General features: G+C 34.5%; 3 long non-coding RNA genes, 1 other non-coding gene and 1 pseudogene across 6 annotated transcripts; 2 read left to right on the forward strand and 3 right to left on the reverse strand.

The window, feature by feature from the left end:
- Nucleotides 1-1,058: 1,058 nt before the first annotated feature.
- Nucleotides 1,059-4,027, forward strand: LOC118028773 (uncharacterized). The gene is made up of 3 exons (XR_012169400.1): nucleotides 1,059-1,138; nucleotides 1,227-1,351; nucleotides 3,946-4,027. It is a non-coding gene; the product is annotated as an uncharacterized protein (transcript).
- Nucleotides 4,028-4,171: 144 nt separating this feature from the next.
- LOC140955383 (uncharacterized) lies at nucleotides 4,172-5,771 on the forward strand. The gene is made up of 2 exons (XR_012169401.1): nucleotides 4,172-4,408; nucleotides 4,573-5,771. It is a non-coding gene; the product is annotated as an uncharacterized lncRNA (long non-coding RNA).
- Nucleotides 5,663-8,951, reverse strand: LOC118028626 (uncharacterized). 3 transcript variants are annotated; one of them, XR_012169399.1, is made up of 4 exons: nucleotides 8,715-8,951; nucleotides 7,151-8,318; nucleotides 6,604-7,073; nucleotides 5,663-5,770 (listed from the first exon to the last, which is right to left on the reverse strand). It is a non-coding gene; the product is annotated as an uncharacterized lncRNA (long non-coding RNA). The 3 variants fall into 3 exon arrangements; XR_004684045.2 differs by lacking the exon at nucleotides 5,663-5,770 and having other exon boundaries at nucleotides 5,778-7,073; nucleotides 7,151-7,261; XR_012169398.1 differs by lacking the exon at nucleotides 5,663-5,770 and having other exon boundaries at nucleotides 5,778-7,073.
- A 765-nt stretch (nucleotides 8,952-9,716) lies between these two features.
- LOC118028625 (uncharacterized) lies at nucleotides 9,717-12,884 on the reverse strand (annotated as a pseudogene).
- Nucleotides 12,885-15,542: 2,658 nt separating this feature from the next.
- Nucleotides 15,543-16,918, reverse strand: LOC140955355 (uncharacterized). The gene is made up of 2 exons (XR_012169334.1): nucleotides 16,425-16,918; nucleotides 15,543-15,923 (listed from the first exon to the last, which is right to left on the reverse strand). It is a non-coding gene; the product is annotated as an uncharacterized lncRNA (long non-coding RNA).

The following is a 16,918-nucleotide window of genomic DNA, read 5'->3' on the forward strand; positions in this document are numbered from 1 at the left end:
GTCAGTGCGGTGTATTTGTCCGGTAACCCAGTTCAACATCAACGCACTAAGCATATTGAGATGGATATACATTTTGTAAGAGAGAAAGTCGCTCGTGGTCAAGTTCGAGTTCTCCACGTCCCTTCACGTTATCAGATTGCTGACATCTTCACTAAGGGACTTCCGCTGCAACTATTTGATGATTTTAGAAATAGTCTCAACATTCGATCACCTCCAGTTTCGACTACGGGGGTGTATTAGAATATGTAAATAAATCTATTATGCGCCACCTAGACTCTCCACTATCATGTATTTATATCAGCTTTCAAATGAATGACAGCAACGGGGAAACATTCAAATTAATTCCATCAGGTATCTCGCTTTTCTCTCCCAAGTTTTCTTTAATCATGAATGCCTTGCTATTCTAAATTAAACTTCTAATCTTCTTGCCTGCTTATGCACCAAGAACAGATTTAATACATCAGTTTGTGGCCTCTAGCTACTCTAAAGCATCCTGTTCAGTTAAGTGCATGTTTTCTGAAACAATTTACACACAGACCACAATTCCATGCAACCGTTAGTTATATTCTTATGGCAGTTAATCCTTGTGGAATTTCAGAGATTTTAATTATGAGAACCATCTTTTTTTTTTTTTTTTCCAGTCTGGTGTGGGAACGACTCTAAGAGCTACTTTTATAAGCTTCTATGGACATTTGGAAACTGTTCTTCGTTGCACTTATGCCAGTTTTGAAGGTGCTCCTGCTCACTGCTGTTGGCGTATTTCTTGCAATTGAGCGCGTGGGTATTTTGGGGGCAGATGCACGAAATCAATTGAACAATGTAAGTATTTGTTTGGTTCTGTTGCTTCTCTCTCTATCTGTTTATATATACAGATAAAAACTTTTTTTTTTCAACAATAAAAACTTTTTTTTTCTTTGCTTGATACAAGGAGGGGGTGGAGGGGTGGGGTGAATACATTTTTTTCAGTTTTTCCTTGCTGTATTGCTCTGATTGATGCATTGAACATTCTGAATTCCGTATGACTATAATGTGTATTTTTACACTCAATTGTTGTGCAGCTTGTGTTTTATGTCCTGAGTCCAGCACTTGTTGGGAGCAGCTTGGCAAAATTCGTAACATTAAGAAGCTTGCTTGAGCTGTGAGTTTCTCTGGCAAATTTTTCAAATTCAATTTTTTGTTTTTTTTCCTGCTAGCTTCTTGAATCCAACTTTGGTTGAATGATGCAGGTGGTTCATGCCACTAAATGTTCTCATCACCTTTATCATAGGCTCAGTGCTTGGATGGTTGCTTGTAAAAATCACCAATGCTCCTAAACGGATGCGGGGCATGATCTTGGGATCCTGTGCTGCAGGTAGGCTTTATTATATCTGGCTAGTTAATTGAAGGTATGTCTGCAGATCTTGAGTGTCCTTTCCAGTTTACATTTTCACTCATCGATATTCGGTAGTATTTCACTTTCTCAGCTATTTTTTTTTTTTTTAAGATAAAAACTCTCTTGAAAGATATTAGAACAGTAATTGAGGACGAGGAGGTAACCTAGAAGACAGTACATCATTCCAGTTCGTGCCAAGATTTTCAGCTGTAGTAATATAATGCTCGGTTTCTCAAAATCCTTATAAAATAATATTTATAGACCTCCATCATATCAGTTTATGTTATAAAGTGAAGAGTTTGTAGTTCGTGGAACTACAGGTTCCTAGTAGTGCGTGGAGTTCCAGGTAAGTTGTTGGTAATCATCATTGGTTATGGTGACTTGGTGTGTCTTTGATGAAGAGATTACAGTTTAATAGGCGTTGACAGCTGACTAGAAACGATGTGTCGTATAAAAATCTTGGTGGGCGCCCATGGATGGTCACCACCAGAATATGAGAAAACATTGATGAAATATTATGTTGAGAAGCTATCTCCCATTTACTCCGTCGACTAATTTACTGATGAAAACATGTTATTGGAAAACCTGGGAGAGATATAAGTTTAACTGGTTAAGTTTTAAATTTAATTTTTAAAAATTATTAGTTTAAATTTTATAAATTTTAGAATTAATATAAATTTACATGGTTGTTAACTTTAAAATATATAAGATTAGTCGAGATATACATAAACTAGCCCAAACATTTAATTTAATAATAATAAAAAAAAACCATTAAGCAATTTAGATTTGCTATACGCAAACATCACAAATTACAGATAAAATAAAATGTACTAACCACAATATTCTGACAGAGAGTGCACAATATTGTTCTGACTTTTCAAAGTTTTAAAAAATATATTGAGGTACATACCTAGAGCTTGGTAATGGATCGAGGCCCGTGAACAGCTCGTGAGGATGAGGGTGAGGAGCCTGGCATGATCGACTCGAATTATATGTTTTTTTAAAAAAAAAATTGTGCACCATCAAAACTCAAAGATCTTCAATTAATCAGAGCAAATAGAATGTTTGACAAATTATTTGGAATCTTACCTTTCTATAAATCATCATAGAGATTTTCATAATTGCATTCAGCCGTATAATTGGCTATTTTGTGCTGTTAACACTAAGAATTTCAAATTTTGATGAAATAATATAACTATATTTTTTTTATATATAAAATAATACAGTTTATACTTATCATTATTTCAAAACATAAATATATATATATATAAATCATGATTAAATAACACAACATTAAATAAATATTACAATTATAAAAATGCAATTTCTTTACAAAACACCACATTAAAAAGGAAGGCTAGGGTTTAATTTTGTGATATATAATGATTTGGAATCATGATAGGATAAGTTGTCGCTATTTAGAATTATGATAAACTAAAATTATGGTATTTCATAAATTTTCTTTGTATCATACTATGCTATTAGCCAATATTTTTAATTTATAATGGTAGTTTTTTTTTTTTTTTTTTAAAAATCCATTAAATTATGTTGGGAACCTCTTCTACCCATAGTAGAAATTAATTTCAGATGCTTTAAAGTGGTTGCGTCTTCCATAGGTACGGCGGGTAATTAGACCCACACATCTAACTTTTTTTTATTTTTTAGATGTCCACCTTTAAAAAGTAAATAAATTGGTGATGTGTCATCATATTAAAACACATTATTTACTAATTCAAATTTCAATCACTAGATCCGAGTTTTTATATTTTAAAATTTATTTTTAATTGATATCAAATGAAAAACTCTTACAAACATCATAAAAAACCACATCAAACTCATTTCTAACCTTATAATACAAAACCTCTTCAACAAGTTAAAAAATCTAAAAAATTTAAACAAAAAACTTTTTCTGAACCCAATTTTCCTTTTCTATTAAGATGAAAGTTTCAAATCACCCTAATAAAATTCTCTATATAAGATAAATCTATTGATACTAAAATTGACTTTAATTATAATCATAAATCTATTAATACTAATATTGACTTTTAATTATAACCAAAATTTGACAAACTGACATGTTTTTCTCTTCTTCTTTTTTTATGGTGACTTATATATATATATATATATATATATATATATATATATATGAAATCTTAATATATAAAATATCAACAACATAGAATGAAATTAAGAAAAAAAAAACATTTAAAAGTTGTTCGCCCACAGTAACAAACAGTAAAAGAACATATTATTTTAATGTTATTGCATAAATTTTACTCACCGTATATCTGCTCATAAAAATTAATTGACACCAATCTAATCCAACGAGACCACTAAATAGAAGGATATATGCTTTACATCTACATTGGAATTCTGCGTTGATTAATAATAAAAAGCATGCTACCTTACAAGTTTATTCACATGAATAATATGTTAATTTGAACCTCACATCTATTAACCATTGATCAGACGTCCACGTGTCACCTCGTAATTGAAACTACCTCAGCTTTACTGCTATAAGTAAATGATATTATATGATGATATATGATAGGATGGATGGTCGATGTGAACAGGAAATCTGGGCGCCATTCCTCTCATACTGATCCCAGCAGTTTGCAAGGAAAAAGGAAGTCCATTTGGAGATTCTAATGCCTGTAACACGCGCGGTCTGGCATATGCTTCGCTCTCCATAGCTGTATGGCTACATTTCCAAACTTGAACTTGATTTGAAAATGGTGGTGGTGGGGAACTGGGATTCGTAAACCTCATTCCAATCTTATTTTTATGTTTCAGATTGGTGCCATCTATCTGTGGTCATATGTTTACCATATTGTGCGTGTATATTCATCAAGTAAGGATTCTGATGAACCGGAACTGGATGAATCGCCGGAGGGTGCGGAGTCTGCTGGAGAAACAACAGAAGAGCTTCCAAAATGCCGCACGGGGCCCCTCCTCCCTTTAAAAGAGCCCTCGCTTGAAGAGGGTCATATGGAGCGCTTGGAGCTTGATTGTGTAGTGCCACAGGAGAAGGCCAAGGTCATTTGAAATTTCAATATTTACCTTCATTTTTTCAGTGCTTTCTTATCTATTTCAATATATTGTTTCCTGTTCATTATGAGCACATTTTGCGTTCTGAAGGTAAATAAAATGTTCTTTAAGAGAAATCTTCATCCTACCTGTCAATATTTCTTGACGTACAGGAGCCATTTCCGAGTAACGTTAAGCAGGGCTTTCAGAAGGTTATGAAGAAACTCAACTTGAGGAGATTGTTTTCGCCTATAATTAACGGAGCGGTATGCTAATCTGCGCTTTGTACATGCCTGGTTTATTCTTGAACAGCATTGATCTTTGAAGATCATCTATGGAGACATTTTCGTGAAGCAGGCATTGATAAGCAGCTTGCGGATTTTTTTTTTCTACAGTTTCTTGGTCACGTTAAAAAATCTTGAAATTTTCTACACTAAAGTATAAAATGCCAGATTGACACCCTTTACTGCTTCATTTTTATAGATTGTTGGGTTTATTATTGGTGTCGTCCCTCCGTTCCAAAAAGCCTTAATCGGTGATACTGCCCCTCTTCATGTGGTGGAAGACTCTGCGTACTTTCTCGGGTCAGTATCCGATTTTGATGATACGAAGATTCCCAAGCAACCAAAAATGTTATGTTAGTTTCATTTTCAGCTACCTAACAAGTTTCCCCTGGCATTCCTTTCATGTTTGCAGGGAGGCAGCCATTCCATCTGTCACTTTGATCATGGGAGCAAATCTTCTGGACGGTAAGCGTGATCGTTTTGATTTACGTCAAGATCCCTCCTTCTTTCACAAGTTGAATTGTTGAGAGATGGAAACAATGATCACCATTGATGTCCTTAGGTTTGAAAGGGTCAAAGGTGCCGCTCATGGTGATTATCGGTATAGTAGCAGTCCGGTATATTATCTTGCCCATTTCGGGAGCTCTTATCATTAAGTATGCAGTCCGTTTTGGCTTGTTGCCCTCTGACCCGCTGTATCAGTTTGTTCTTCTGCTTCAATTTGCACTTCCTCCAGCAATTGGAATAGGTCTCTGTTAATTATGATTAGTGAACTATATGCCTTACTGCTACAAGATCCACGCCAAGCTCCACCATGTTCATGTGTTTTGGTATTAACTCCATTTGTTTCTCTCTTGTTGTTTTGGCCTTTGACTTGGCAGGTACGATGACCCAGTTGTTTGGAGCTGGCCAAACCGAATGCTCTGTGATCATGTTATACACCTATGCCTTGGCCACCATTTCACTAACACTTTGGTCGGCATTCTTCATCTGGTTTGTCAAATAATTGGCAGCTGCCTCTTTGATCTCTTTCGACATGATGATCTGTCAACGCATTATCAGCTAGCAGAGTTGCTTCGTTAGTTTTCTGCAAATACATAAGTAAATAAAGAGATTACGCACTGTATCTCAAGGTTTTGAAACACGACAATATCAAATTTGCTGCAAGTATATTATACATATGCAATAAGAAAAATAAATCCCTGTACTTTTAATTATCATTTTGATGCGTATTTTAGTGCTCTTTTCCTTTTATTTATTTAAATTGAAATTTAATAAATTCTTAATTGATACATAATGCTATATTTTTTTGTGCCCTCACCAAACCTCCAAAGCACATGAAGAACTGGCACTTTTAACCCATGGAGGTAATACTGGCATTGTGCGATCATAAATCCCACGCTATAACTACTAAAAAATTGAGCCTATTAGCAACTAATCATTCCATTGCAGATAACATTAAAATCCGTTGCTGATAAAATTCAGCAATGAAATTAGCAACAGATAATTTCAAATGCAAATAATAGATATTAATCTTTTAGCAACGGATTATCAGTTGCTGAAAATCGGTTACTAAATATGTAAATCAGCAACGGATATTCCATTGCTAATGATCGTTACTGATCAGCAACGGAATATCCGTTGTTGATCCGTTGCTGATTTAACATGAAATTTTTAAATTATGTTTTTCATTTATTGAATTTTTTTAATTATTTGTGGCTATTTCAAAAATTATAGATAAATATACAAAAAACATAAATTAATACTAGAAATTATTTTATCAAAAATAATAAGTTAAATAAAATAAATTTCACAATAAATTTTTAAATCTCGTCAAACTTACATCAAAATAGATAAGTCACAATTTAATAATTATGTTTTATCATAAAGGTTGTGGTGGGGGTGGGGGTGGAAACGAACCAAAACAATGCTGACCATCATGAGATGGGACCGGTATACGGTGGTCGAGGCCTCGGTCGATATACTAGATTAGACAAGGGATACATCTGTGGAGCCATATGTGACGGCATAGATGAAGCCATAGGTGTCGACATACCTTGGTCCATATTTGATGCCCAAGCTTGGTATCCCATATTACTAAGAAAGTTTTTTATTGAAGTCATCTCCTGTTGTAGTGATAAAATATGACAATCTCTTTCCTTTATTTGCTCTTTCAATGTATGAATTGATGAGCTAGGAGGTGTTGACTCCATCGTATAGGATTGTGATGAAGCACTCGTACTAATCATGGATTTCGGCATACTAGGTGCACCATATATTCTACCCTTTATAACTCCTCATATAGCTGCACACCAAGCTACTCCATCAAATGAAGGATGATTTTCCCGATCAGTTCCATATCTTGAAATCATCTCTTTTTTGTAATTGTCCTACAATAAAATTAAATATAATAATAAATTCATTTTAATTTTAAATAATAATTAAATTACATAAAAAAAAAACTTACAACAACTTTTTTAGACTTGTTATCTATGAAGGTTTCAGGCTTCTTAGCACTCTGATGCAACACCGAAAACACATCATCCCATAGAGGTTCTTTTCCACCAGCTTTTTCTTGCTATCAACAAATAAAAAATATTAGACAATATAAATATGAAAATTTGAAGTCCAACATAACAAATATAAACAATCCTCACCATGCTAGCTCGATATAATGCAAATGACATCGTACCTCCAGAATGAGTGCTTAATTTACCATCTGCTTCAGTTAGCCGATTATTTTTTGCAGATTTTGATCTCCTTTGAAATTCAGGGGTGGACCAAATTTCTTTAATCATTTGATTCCAATCATCATTGTTTATCCAAACCGGACCTTTATTTATGCAATCCATAATATTTGTGGTATTTATGTCCGACATAGCTCTCTTACGAGCTCGTGTCAACTGCTGGTTCAAAGCAATTCTTGTCTTATCCTCCCAAATCTTTCAAACAATTGGTTCATCATCCTCAAAAAATATATATTTTTTCTATAAAAAAAAACAAAAACAAAGCTCAACATAGTTGTTAACTAGCCTATATAATTACAATCACACAATCAATAGTAAAAAAGATGAACATATTTTTTTGGTATATACCTTACCATTTCTTAATATATTCCTTAAATATAATTAATTTACATGTTCTAACCTAATTAATGTCGTTAAAGATGCTAAATAGGATACACCAAGCAATTGCTCTGTTTATTATTTCTCAGTATCATTTTTTTTCTTCAACTTTAGTAATATAGACTATTTTATTGAGGAAAAAATATAATCGTTTTCATTGTCAAGTAATATTGTAGAAATAAAGTTTGCATGCAAACATATGCCATAATTATTATTTTTTTAACCAACTATTAAATATTTATTTCATCAATAATTTATTACTTAAGATTGTCACATTAAACAAAGAAATACTAACAAACTAAAAACACTTTGGAGACAAATTATACCATTATTAGCAAATAGAGGCTAAGATTTAATTACAATGCAATTTTTCTACAAATCAAGTTATCTTTCAAAATTAATAAAAAGTTTTAAGTTACATTAACAAACCTAGAGGACCAAAATGCACAACCCAGAAACTTGGCAACTCCAAATGCAAATAAGTAATGTGATGATGATGGGTTCAACAATCTGAAATTAAAAAAATAAAAATAAAAATAAAAATAAATAAGAATAATAGTGTTAAAAAATTAAAAAAGTAAATTAGCATGTAATGAGCAAGAATATCATTAAATAATGTTTCCAACCATTTTATTTATGATTTATAGGATTTTATAAAATAAAAGTCATTTAACAGAAAAAAGAATCTCAACACTACCATATCCTTGCCCACCAAAAAATAAAGTCAGAAAATAATCATTTAACTGGAAAGAGAATTGACAATCAACTGGCCATCCTTGGACAGCCCATGATTTCAAGCTTCCTTTTTAACATCTTCAACGCTGTTTCTTCAAACTCTCTCAAAAACCAACAACAAATCATAATTAGCTTTCAAGAAAAAAAAAAAAGAGATAACAGACGAGGCACCTTGTTGAAGAAGAGAGCCCCAGACGGTAGCAGCCCTAGTTGGTGGAAAAAGTGGTGCAAGATTGAGGAATATGTGTTGGAGATCCGGGCAATATGGGAAACGAAATTGGAGTATATTTCAACTCATCTTTCCGCTCAACCTCAGGCTAAATTGGAACAGAATTGTAGTACCTTCTTGTCCTCTGCCAGCATAAATGAAAAATGTAGCACGTTGGAGAAAACAGAGGTTAAAGGAGACAACCATGATTTTAATAAATTTATGTTAATTTTATTATAATACGACTTGAGATATGAAATATAGATAATTCTTATAAAAATAAAGATTTTTTTTGAAGCTAAAAACCCAATAACTTAATATTAAATATTAAAACAAAAAATATTAATTTTTTTTTTTAAAAAAATCCAAGTTAACTATGGTTAACTTAATTAACTAGCTACCGTGATGTAAGATTGGGATTAAAAAAAATAGATTTAAAAAAAAAACCAAAAAAAAATCAAAGTTAATTTTTTTTAAAAAAAAAAACTGAAGCTAACTAGGGTTAAATTTAGTAACTTGCCATTGGGATAACCTTAACGGTGTACAGTATACATGCCTTGTTTCATGGTTAGTGGCAACAAAGAACAGCTCACAATGAGCAAAACCAACCGGGTTCAAAATAAAAAGGAAAACAATCAGTCCACCTCTGAACCGGTGAGCCCTTACAAAAATCGTGATTGGGATTTGGGAGCGCTGAATTCAGCCATTTAATACACACTGAAAAATGGTCTCCTTAGAATAATTATTTTGGCAATATCTCCACTCGGAAAAAATTGCAGACTCCCACCGATGATATGGTCATGGGTAATAGACTAATAGGATGGCATGCGTTAAGTTTGACTTTGACTTTTACCGGGAAATGGTCTCCTTAGAATAATTATTTTGGAAATATTTCTACTTCTTCGAAAAGGTTATGATTAATAAATTCAAATACGGGGGAGTTATGATAAACGATAAATATCGTCATAAAACCCATCTCAACAGCAAATCTATTGACCCATCAACCATGACCGTGATCTGAAAATATATATTTTTATTATTATTTGAAGGAGTCTTCTTGAAAAAACAAAAGACATTAAACATGGATCTGCGTAAGCATGCCGATCGACAGGGAGATTAATTATTCGGAACCAGCAGCCTTCATTTCGAGCTGCTGACACACAGTTCGCATGGTTGGTCGAGATTGAGGGTCAACACATATACATAAACGAGCAAGAGTTATGATACAGGACAATAGATCAACAGCTTTTCGTTCTGCAGGAGGTGAGAGACGGGGATCTGTCGCATCTTCGAAGTGGATTTCTTGATTAGCAGATGAATGTAGATAGGAAACGAGTTCCCCTGGATGCTTTCCCATCAGAACTTCGAATGCCAACACCCCAAAGCTATAAACATCGGATTTCTCATTCACTTCCATTGTGTAAGCAAGCTCTGCAACAGTCAATAGAGGACCATGAAAACTTTTAGCACTATGTTTGCTAACAAACGTAATTACAGCCAAAGACCATAAAAATATATTTATTTTCTCACCTGGAGCAACATATCCATAGGTGCCTGCAACTGCCGTCCAATTTGATGAATCAGGCTTCAGAAACCTTGCCGTGCCAAAATCAGAAACATGAGCCTCAAGTTCAGAGTCCAGTAAGACATTCTTGCTTGATATGTCTCGATGAACTATAGGTGGAACACAATCATGATGCATATAAGATAAAGCATGAGCTATGCCCTTAACAACCGCTATCCTTTTCCCCCAATCCAACTCCCTGGCTCCTTCTTCATCGTTTAGCATGCCAGCCAAACTACCCCTCTCCAAAAATTCATAAATCAAGAATGTGTACCTTCCCTGAGAACAAAATCCATGGAGTTTCACTATGTTGCGATGGCGTAATTCTGTTAAAGCTTCAACCTCATTGCTAAAGCTTTCTGTAGTCTCAATCTCTTCGTCTTGAACCAGATAATTCAGCCTTTTCACTGCAAACACTTGACCATCTGACATTTCTGCTTTATAAACCTTTCCGGTTCCTCCCTCCCCAATGCAGTACATGTCATCAAAGTTCTTTGTAGCTTCAATGATGTCTCTGTACGCAATTTTCCCTTTAAAAAACCATATTGGTAAGGGAATTTCCCTCCTTGATCTGCTTTCATGTGTTGAGACATTTCTGGAGTTCCGATGGTGGAGAAATGCAATAAGACCAACCAATGCGAGTGAAAGAAACAAGGCACTTGTTATCGAAGCAACAATAATAACAAGTTTGCTTTGTTTATCCCCCCCACCCTTTTCACTGGCTCTAGTGGTGCAGCGTCTCAAACCCTGAACTTCACCACACAAGTCTGTATTGTTACTATATGAATTCGGATCAACTAAATGAAAGACGCTGCTATCAGGAAGTGGACCTTCTAAATTGTTGTATGAAAAGTTGACAGCAACCAAGCTCAACATGTTGCTGAGAGATGCAGGAATTGAACCACTGAGATTATTGTGGGACAAGTTCAGCTGCGCCAAACTTGTAAGCTTTGCGAGCTGAGAGGGTATCCCTCCAGAAAGCAAATTATAGCCCAAATCTAGCAAGTCGAGTAAACCTACAAGATTTCCGATTTGATACGGGATTGTCCCATTTAACCTATTCCTGCCCAAGCTTAAGAATCGAAGTTTAGAGCATTCTCCAATTTGATATGGAATTGGCCCGCTAGCTTAGCATGTTCAAAGAGAGGTCCAGATACTCCAAGCTGGACAGGCCGTCAATTCCCACTGGCAGTTGTCCTGAAAACATGTTATCTTTCACATTTAGAACCAACAGGTTGGACAATTTTCCAAGTTGTGCTGGCAACTCTCCAAAAATTTGATTTGAAGAGAGGTCAATCACTCGTAGTTGGTTTAGCAGAACAAGCTCATCAGGGATTTTACCGCCAAGAAAATTTCCAGCAACTCTCAGAACTGTCAGTTTCTTGCACTCTCCCCATTTGGGTGACAGCTCGCCTCTTACCCTGTTGAAACTTAGGTCAATATAAGTGAGGTTTGGATACACTCCAAAATCTTGGTCTAGAAACCCCGACAGCTGGTTGTGTTCAAGCCTAACTCTGTATAAGGTGTGGCAATTTTTTAGGCTTACCGGGATTGGACCAGAGAAACTGTTAAAGGCGGCGCTGAAGTTGACAAGCTTTCCACCTTGGCACACTTGCTGCGGCAAATGGCCTGTGAAGTTATTCTCGGCCAGGTGTAGAACAGTTAGTGATGAAAGGTTGCCTAATTCTGCAGGCACGAAACCAGACAACTGGTTCGTGAGCAAGCGCAGGTCAGTTAACTTGCTCAAAGTACCTATATTTGGCGGGATGTTTCCTGAAAGAAGATTGTTGGAAAGCCGTAGAACGGTCAACTCACTAGAGTTACCTAAAGATGAAGGGATAGGTCCGTGAAAACGATTCTCATCTAGAGCTAGAAGGGACAGGAATTTACAATTTCCTATCTCTTCAGGAATTCGACCTCCAAGCCCAGTAGTTTGAAGGAGGAGGTTTTTTAGGCTAACAAGGCCAGTTTTGTTCGCGGCTGACCCATCAGGGAATAGCCGTGGGTCTATTATGCCAGTTATGTTGTTTCGAGAAAAGTCGAGCTCATAAGCCTGAGTAAGATTAGCAAGAGAAAGAGGTAGAGTACCATAAAGAAAATTTGTGGCAAGATCAAGATATTGGAGTTTGTAAAGAGTTCCAATGCTAGATGGAATGGTTCCTGTAAGTTGATTTTCTCTAAGATCAAGTCGAAGAAGATTTGTTAAAGAAGAGAAATCTAGGTATTGCAGGGTACCTGTCAAGCCCACGTTCGGAAGATTTATTTGGGTTACATTTCCTGCGTTATCGCAAGTTATTCCACGCCACTGGCATGGAGTTAGGGTTCTTGAAGTGGCATTTGCTGTGGCGACCCACGACTGGAGAATGGATTGGTTTCCAAGACTGTCTTTCCATCTGAGCAAGGCCTCGGCTTCTGCTGCATTTGAAGCTAAACTTGCGTTGCAGCAAAATAGCAACAATACTATCCACTCAATTAAAATTGCCAGAGAAACAAAACTTCCTCCGGCCATTGCAACGAAGTCTGCTGTGCTCAGCTCCTCGCCTTTATCATCAAGTAGCAGCCCTGAATCTTGGAGTCTACGACAAAGAGTTTGACCAGCCAACCCGTTTGACAAAATCAATGCCAACTATGTGGGCATCCAATAATTGATTTACGCCGCTTAAAACGACTTCAGACTATAGAGGCAGTTCGGTATTACGTGGATGTATTTTAAAATATTTTTATTTAAAAATATATTAAAATAATAATTATTTTATTTTTAATATTAGAATATCAATCTTAAAATATTAAAAATTATTAATTAAAGTGAAGTAAAAAATAATAATAATAATAATTAATTTTTTTAAAAAAACACTTTCAAAACAGAAAAAAAAAAAAAACTCTAAAAAATATGCAGTCTAGAAATAAATTCACTGCACAACCAAACAGTGCTTAACTTGTGAGAGATAACAAGTGACTTGTAATAAATACAAATAGACGCAGGTTTCACATATATATTCTTTATTTATTTAAGACTTAACATATGAGGAGGTGATACTTACTTTGTATAAAACAAATGCAATTTCAGTGGATATAAAGAATATTAGTGATATATAGATATTTATGGGTTTTTTTCTATAAGAATACTAATCTATTCTAAGAAAAGCAGTAAATTAAGAAGGGATGAAAATAGATGTATATACATAAATATGAATTGCAGATCATCATGTAATTTGAGGGGGAAAGATTGTAGTGAAGCATATACAATGAGAGTGATAATATTAATTTAGAGCTTCGATTTAATTGATTGGAGTTGAGATAAGGTATGGATTTAATTTTCATCTTCTTTTATTTGAATATCTAACTAAACTTAACTTTTTAATTATCGCTTTGTCTATTTTTTTTCTTTGAATTTCTTAGAGACTTATGTATTATACAATCTAATCATGATATAGTTTTTACATACAAAATCAGTATAATTCCATGTATCCTAACCTACCATAATAATGAAATTATATTCATCGAACCTTGCTCCCTGTTTCCTTTCTCTTCAGAGAAAAGTGTGACCCGCCCTATACCCGTTCTTGTCTGTTTGCACGTCACCTTGTGCATTCCCTTTTACAAGGTTGTAAAAGCTGCCATGGCAGGTGGTCGTATAAAGCTAAACCTCTCATTTTTTTTATCCCTTTTCATACAACAAATAGGCATGGGCTTGTGTTTTGGGGCTGTAATGATTACCGGGCTGGGCTCAAGTCTTCCATGGTAAATGTTAATAAGCTTGGGCTATTTTGTATTGGGTTGTAGTCATGGCTTTGATGGGTTTGGGTTAGGCACACTCATGTTAAAAAATATATGTATATAAAAAAACTAAAAATAACCTCAATTTTATGTGAAGATATATTTTGTGTGCATTACGGAGAAGTTATTCTTAAAATTCATTTTTTTTACATATTTTTATCATGATAAAAAAACAATTTTTTTCTCTAACTTTTTTTCCTTGCATTCAATAAAAATACTTGTTTGGCTATGCTTTAGCATTTGTTTTTTTATTTAACCATAATTTTATGAGTTTGAGAAGCTATTTCCACATACTACGCTTCTCTTCTGTTTTTTATTGAGTTGCATTTTATTATCGTAGAATTTGTTATTCACAAGATCAAAATAACCTCACTCTCTTTTGAACTAATCAAAAAATCAATGCTGGGTAGTTTTTGCACAAGTTAAAAAATTGACGTACAAGATCCAAGTTTTTGTATCTATGAATTATAAAAATATATAAATAATTTAATTTTCAACAATTATTTATATAATTTGATCTCCATCTTGATTTTGTTCCTAAAAAGTTTTTTCCTAATCGATGCGATTCCATGTTTACAACTTTATAAAAACTAGAGGTTTTCCTATATAGATTATCTTCGAGATAGCATTGTAGTAAGTTTAATGAGACAATAAAATCAGTGTTGTGATTTACATGATTGTTTTTACAATGTATTAATAATGAATTGCACATTAATATATTGCAAAATAAAAAATTAATACATGTCCTTTTAAATCATTTTATTACCAACATTAATTTCAACAATTTTTTTAACCAAAGACAATTCATTTTAATAATAATTTTAATCAAACATGTATTTTAATCAAAACAACCATAATTATTTTTTAAAAATTATTTTTTTAGACCAAAATCATAAAACTACCTTTGGCAAGAGTTGAGTGAAGAGTAGCAAAAGAGACCATTACTAAATTTCCAATCTCAACTAATATGTTCAAAGTGGCAAGACTCAGCCTCAATTCTTTGTAAAGTTTTATTTTGTTTTCTTCTATTTTGCTCTTGCAACAATACGAGTGAGAGAGAGAGACCACCTAATTTGTTTGAGTTCCCGATTTTCATTCATGGGGTTTCTTAATTAGGAGAGAGTATTAAATTTAATGGTATATAGGAGAGCAGTGCTGTGAGGATCCAAGGAGGAGGAGATTGGTGGTGGTGGTGGTGTTGCTGCTGATGGTAATTGATGGTGCCTTTGCTAGCGCTGATTGTTGATGATGCTCCTGCTAGCGGCGACTGTCGTTATTAATATACGGTGGCATTATTTTCTTGGTAAGCTAGCATCGATTGAGAATGTGAAGGTTACTTTCTAAGAAGTTGGCATGTAAAGTGTTCTCACGCATATCGATATTTTCAGTGATAAATCTTATATGGAATTACAGAAATCTATTGAAACTCTTCATAATAAAATAAAAGATACTATAATATCTTCGTCTCCTTTATTTCTCTCTTGCCAGCTACAAGATGATGTAAAGCAATCCAAAATGAGTAGAAATTAATCAAAGGTACAACTAAACGTAGCAGTAACTTTCAGCAGCAGGAACTTTTGATATCAGCCTCAACGCTTCACCATAACGCTAGGCAAAAATCAGGATAGCAAGGTAGCAACGCTTACTAATGCGTACAGAAATTTATTGACTGTGGATGCATATATTACAGTATTAAACTATTAAATATTTGCGTTATTTTGTACGCAATAAAAGATGTCATGAAATTCAGCTAATTAGCTGTCGGGGGGAGGAACATTGTAATTGCCGTTCCTTGGAGGACCGAGCTTTTGAGAACGACTAGCCTTCTCAACTGCATGAACACAAAGAAAATTATGCCATAACATATTTCATTTCCTCTTAGGACCTCAGAGATGCATAATTTATTTTTCAAACAAATAACAATGGAGTATGTAAGGCAAAAGAAGAGTTTATAACAGAGATAATATATGTTGGCGTGCTTGCGTTTATGCCTTCGGGCACTTAAGAAATTTAGTTAGCCCTAATATGTGGAAGTATGAATAACTAAAGCACACTGTTGGATTCATATGAAGTGACCTCCCCCATATGCAATCAGAATTAATCCTTATAAAAAGAAAAGATTTTCCCTGGTTCTCTTTTAAAAGGTAATTAGCTAAATATCCCTTTTCTTTTCTTTTTCTTTGATGATTAAGCTAATTAAATATATCTATTCAGAATTGTTATGAAGATGTGAGTTCAAATAAACTCGTCATTCGATTTAGCTTTTATTATAGAATTAAAAACTCGCAACATTCTGAAGAACCAAGAAATTAAGAAGGCAGGTCCGACTTACGAATCATACGAGGCCTGGCAATCTCTGACAGATCCCTTGATCCCATTGCAGAAGAGAAAAGAAGTATAACAATCAAGAAAGCGTTCCAAAAACTCAAAAATTTCTTAGAAGCCATTGTTCTTGTAATACAAAGCACATTCGATGAGAACATAGGTGTGTGTGTGTGTTTATATATAACAACCATACATGGGCGGAACTAGAATTTCTGGGTTGGGGGGCATAGGTTGACTGAGATGGTTTGGGAATTACTGCCATGGCAAGATGCATAAACGAAAGGGTAGAGAAATTTGCGAGGTTTGGAGGTTTCATGGCACCTGTAGCTGAAGCTAGCTGGGCCCGCCCCTTGAATCCTTAATCAGATATCCTTGCGAGATTTCTTTCATGTGGAAAACTGAGAACCAAGACAATCTCAAAGTCCAAGTCGTACGTTGCCATTGATCTATATATTTGAAGGCCACTGCGTGTCTAGACTTTTGGCCAAGGTGACTTCCAAG

Source organism: Populus alba, chromosome 3, assembly GCF_005239225.2.
Source record: "Populus alba chromosome 3, ASM523922v2, whole genome shotgun sequence".
In the NCBI taxonomy this organism is placed as follows: Eukaryota; Viridiplantae; Streptophyta; class Magnoliopsida; order Malpighiales; family Salicaceae; genus Populus; species Populus alba.